We start from the raw sequence: 6,000 nt of genomic DNA on the forward strand, positions 1-6,000 counted from the left end.
GTTCAGAGAGGGGAAGTATACTGCCCGGTCACGATAAAGGTGGGAAGCTATAGAGCCCAAACTCGAAAGACGGGTGTGGCAGCTTGAATTTTTCTGGCAGGGATCACCATTCTTATCAAGGGTGAAGAGGAAAATCCCAGACCTCACCCAGAGTTATGTGCTAATTCATGACGAATCAGTTCAAACACTGGTTTGCCTCTGGTTTGTAATCTTAAAGGATCCTTGAGTTCACTTTCTTCCCTTCTAGGGCCAAATTGGGAAACAAGTCATAGCTCCACAGGCAAGTCTCCTGGAAGGTCACTGAAGCTAAAGATATGATCTACCCCAGCTGCTAGTCTCAGGTCCTAGAAATCTGGACACAGATAAGTTATGTCCCCTTCTTAGTGTCACCAGCAGATCTCCAAGATTCCTACCTGATCTGAGACCATGATCAAAGGCAGCTCAAAGCAAGGTCTGGGTTGAGCATTGCTGGATCAGCTCAATTACCACTCTCCAGACTGAACCATGGACATTGCAACTAGGGGGAAAATGGCTGCACTGAGGTTACTTATTCCAGGGAATCTTCCTAGAAGAGGAGATCTGAGTTCCACCTGGGGCAGAGGACAGATTCCAGGTTCTGCTTCTGGTAGGGGCCTTGGATATGGATATTGAAAGGATTGTAGCTTGGTGTACTGGCTTGTGTTAGGACCTTCTGGGCCCTGGGACAGTCACCACAGCAGCCCCAGCCAGGTGCTGTTTGCACCATAGAGCACTGGTAGATCAGAGAGCTGCCAGGTTCCCAGGAACCTCAGGTAATCACCACAGTTTTTTTTCTGGCTTCTGTCCCTTTCTTCCCCCTTCCTCTCACTTCATCCCTGGATTGTCTGTCAATGCAGCTGGTGTCAGTCTCTCTGAGGATGCGACCTACCTGTTGCTAACTTACAGCTGGGCCAGGGTGACCTCAGATTTTACTTTCATTTCCTGGCCCAGTCTGCCCAAGTCAAGGGCAGCCAGGTGTTGGCCCACAGCCAAGGCACATCTCATGAGCTGAACTCCTCTCCAGCCTCTACCCGTCTTGAGGGCTCTTCTGTGCAGAAAATTCTGCAGGGCTGGACCTCGTTGTCTCCTTGCTTCCTCTCTGAGGAAAGTCTATGGCCTGAGGTTAGCTCTAGTGTGGAACAATGATTGCCAAATATGCTCTTATTTGAAATGTATTGTGGTTATTTCTATTATTATTATTTGGATAGTGTCCCCTGTAGCCCATCCTGGCCTGAAACTAAACAGCTATAAGATGACTTTGAATTCCTGATCCTTCTGTTCCACCTCTTATCAACTGAGCTACACTCCCAATCCCTCAAACTTCTTTTTTTTGAGCCGTAGGTGGCTTCAACAGGAAGTGAACCGAACCCAAATGGGGAAGGCTTGGCTCGACTGAGCTCCTAGGTCTGTGCCAGTGTACTATCACTGTGCCAAGAATACCCAATTGGCATGTGCCTTATTAGCCTGGGTGCTCTTCCCTGCACTGTTACCTAAGAGACTGTCACCTGAGAATCAAGCCAATTGTCTTTTTAGGCAAGGTCCCAGGCTGGCAACTAAAAGAATTTTATTAGAAAATCTTAGAAAGCACATGTATGATTGTGGTTTGGATGGGTGAGGAACCACTGTGAAACTGTTCCCCAAAGTGCTAAAGGACATAAGAGGGGGTGGAGGGAATAGATGAAGAATTCAACATGTCTGGGTAACTACCCATCCCCCCCAGGAAATGAGGTGCATTACTTAATCACCAGTGCAAGAGAAAAAAAAATAGCTAGAATGCATTTTGGGTTCAAAGTCTAGAAATGAGGCAGCAAGGGTCCTTTTGGGTATGCTTTCACAGAATTGCATCAACTCAAGTGCAATGTTTGTAAATTCACACTGAGCAAGGAAAGAAGGGAAAGGAAGGAGAGGGGAGAAGAATATAAGGGAGGGGAGAGAAGGAAAGAACATGTTCAAAATCTTCCTGGCAAGAAAATTGAAAGGAAAAAAATTACTGCCTAATAAAGATCTACGTTTTGTGCATGTGCCCAAGAATCCTTAAGTTGTGTTTATGTGTACATCTTTTCATCATATTTACAAACATGTATGTGTGTGTGTGCTCTAAAAGCTTCCGGAATAATGGTGTTTCAATATCTTCTTCTCATTAAAACTGAAATATTTTGGGGCCCTCAATCTGAATCTAATCCTTATCAATATTTGGAGGTTTTGCTTGTTTTGAATATGTGATTTTTTTTAATTTTTTATTATTAATTACACTTTATTAATTTTGTATTCCCCCATAAGCCCCTCCCTTCTCCCCTCCCAGTCCCACCCTCCTCTTCTTTCTGCATGCATGCCTCTACCCAAGTCCAGTGATAGGGGAATTCCTCCTCTTCTTCTTTCTGATCTTAGTCTATCAGTTCTCATCAGAAGTGGCTGCATTGTCCTAGAACCCTGACAATGAATATGTGATTTTATTTTCTTAGTTAACACTGTATACACAGTCCTGTACACCAGGGTAATAATACTTGGGTCTAGAGAAAAGTAACAAAAAACAATAAACAGTACTAATAATGTTAGTGACTAAAGTGAAAGTAACTGAGTACATTGTACAATGATCTCAACGCTCTTTTCAGACAGGGCATTTTATGATGATTTTTTTCTTTCAAGAGGCACAAAATGCCTGTTAAGCTTAGGGCTTGTTTACAACATCCTCTTGAAAACAAGGTTCAAGATGTATCCTGAAGTTGAAACATCAAATCATTTACAGGAGGACACAATCAGCTTTGCAGATAGTGTCTCCTAGACATAAGTATGACAGGATGCAAAGCACAGGATATTTTCTGAGGATCTGACCTCTCATAAAACATAATGAAAATATAGATTATTCCCAGAAAATGAACATGTACATAAAAGCAACTATGTATAAAGCTGGTACACAGTGAATTTCAAGAGAGGGACCAGGTTAAAAATCATACAATGGAAAAAAGATAGCATCTTCAACAAATGGTGCTGGTCTAACTGGATGTCTATATGTAGAAAAATGAAAATAGATCCACACTTATCATGCTGCACAAAACTAAAATCCAAGTGGATCAAAGACTTCAATATAAAAACAGACACAAACTACACCTGTATAAATAAAAAGTGGGGAAGAGCCTTGAACTCATTGGCACAGGAGACAACTTCCTAAACAAAACATCAAAAGCACAGGCTCGAAGATCAACAATCAATAAATGGGACCTCATAAAACTGAAAAGTTTCTGTAATGCAACAAACTGTCTTCAAAAAAAAAAAAAACAGCCTACAGATTAGGAAAAGACCTTCACCAACCCTATATCTCACAGAGGGCTAATATCCAGAATATATAAAGAACTTAAGAAGTTAAACAGCAAAAAATCAAGTAATCCAATTTAAAAATGGGCTACAGAGCTAAACAGAGAATTCTCAATAGAAGAACATTGAATGGGAGAGAAACACTTAAAAGAAATGCTCAACCTCATTAGCTATCAGGGAAATGCAAATCAAAACGACCCTGAGATTTCACCTTACACCCATCAGAATGGCCAAGATGAAAAACTCAAGGGACAACACATGCTGGAGAGGTTGTGGAGAAAGGGGAACCCTTATCCACTGCTAGTGGGAATGTAAACTGGTACAACCACTCTGGAAATCTATCTGGCTATTTCTAAGACAATTAGGAATAGTGCTTCCTCAAGACCCAGCTATACCACTCCTAGGTATATAACCAAACTTTGCTCAAGTACACAAAATGGATACTTGCTCAACCATGTATGTAGCAGCTTTATTTGTAATAGCCAGAACCTGGAAACAGCCCAGATGTCCATCAACGGAGAATGGGTACAGAAATTGTGGTATTTTTACACAATGGAATACGACTCAGCAATCAAAAAGGAGGAAATCATGAAATTTGCAGGCAAATGGTGGGATCTAGAAAAGATAATTCTGAGTGAAATATCCCAGAAGGAGAAAGACAAACATGGTATATACTCACTTATATAGACCTATAAGATATGACAAACATAATGAAATCTATACATCTAAAAAAGATTACTAAGACAGCGGACATGGAGTAAGATGATCAATCCTTGTTTAGAAAGACAGATGGGATGTGCATTGAACGTATGACAGGAGTCTAATGAGCGCATCTGAAAGACTCTAACTAGCAGTGTTTTCAAAGCAGATACAAAGACTCATGACCGAACCTTCGGCAGAGTACAGAGAATCATATGAAAGAAGAGGAGTTAGTATGATGGGGAAAGGATAGGAGCTCCACAAGGACCAAATATATTTGGGTACAGGGTCTTCTCAGAGACTGTCATTCAACCAAGGACCATGTATGGATATAACCTAGAACCTCTGCTCAGATGTAGCCTGTAACCAATTGGTTTCCCATAGTGAGGGGAACAAGGACTATTTCTAACAGGAGCTCAATGACTGGCTCTTTGACCTCCTCACCCCCAAGGGAGGAGCAGTCCTGTTAGGCCACAGAGGAGGGCTTAGCAGCCAATCCTGAAGATACCTGATAAAACAGGATTGGATGAATGGGGAGGAGGTCCCCCCTATCAGTGGACTTGGAAAGGGACAGGGTGGAGATGAGGAAGGGAGGGTGGGATTGGGAGGGAATGAGGGAGCGGGACACGGCTGGGATACAGAGTTAATAATATGTAACTGATAAGAAAAAAAATAAAATTAAATTAAAAAAGTCATCCTTGAAAAAAAAATGTTCAACATCCTTAGTCATCAGGAAAATGCAAATGAAAACGACCCTGAGATTTCACCTTACACCCATCAGAATGGCTTTGATCAAAAACTCAAGTGACAAATATGCTGGAGAGGATGTGGAAAAAGAGGAACCCATTACACTGCTGGTGGGAATGTAAAATTGTATAACCACTTTGGAAATCAATCTGAGACTTTCTCAGACAATTAGGAATAATGCTTCCTCAATTTCCAGCTATACCACTCATAGGCATATATCCAAATGTTGCTCAAGAATTCAATGTTGCTCAAGCATATTTAAAGCAGCTTTATTTATTTATAATAGCCAGAAGCTGGAAACAACCCAGATGTCCCTCAGTTGAGTAATGGATACATAAATTGTGGTACATTTACACAATGGAATACTACTCAACAATTAAAAACAAGGAAATCATAAGCAGCACCGTTGCTGTATTTATAATTTTATCTTGTTTGGAAGGCAGAGACAGAAAGACTGTTAAACTGTTTATTTAAGGCAGAGCATCTGCATAAAGACAAGCAATGCTTTGCTTCTCCTGTTCCTTTTCTTTCTCCTCCCTTTCCTCCTCCTTCTTTACCTCATATATGTAAAGGAAATGTTCTACCTCCGAGCTGTATTCCTAGTTTCTGTACAAAACAGGCAGATACACATAGTCTTTGCATATGATAAAGGCAGATGCTAAACCTTACTAAAGCTTAAAGAAAGTAAGTTGTTATGAGATAAATGAAAGAGACACAGAGAAGGCAACAGGCATAGAGGAGGCCGTCCTATTAACAGCAGTAACAGAACGAGATAAAAAGACTTCAGGAGAAGGTTATTACAGATGGCACAATGGCTGGTATTAACAAATAAAATGCTACATGTCCCCATCCTCTAGGTGGGAATTCTGTATTACTATAAGATTATGAAGACTTTGTTAAAGGCATTTACTACTTAAAAGGTTATTTGTCCTTCCAAAGATAGTTACTGTTTGTGAATTAGGTACCAAATGCTGTGCTAAGTCCTGAACACACAAAAATGATTTCATGCACTTCATTCTTTCTCTAAAATCTTACAGTCTTGTGTGGTAATCCACCATAAACAAACCCATAGACCAGGCATAGAAATGTATACATCACTATAAATTACACTATGAAACTTAAAGAAAAACAAGAGGGACCTAACACACCAGAAGGGAAAAAGAACATATGTATTCAAAGGCCCAGATGTGAGAACATGTTAGTTCAGCAGGGGAAATGAGAGAA

The sequence above is a fragment of the Psammomys obesus genome, unplaced genomic scaffold (assembly GCF_907164565.1).
Source record: "Psammomys obesus unplaced genomic scaffold, mPsaObe1.curated_primary_1811, whole genome shotgun sequence".
Lineage (NCBI taxonomy): Eukaryota > Metazoa > Chordata > Mammalia > Rodentia > Muridae > Psammomys > Psammomys obesus.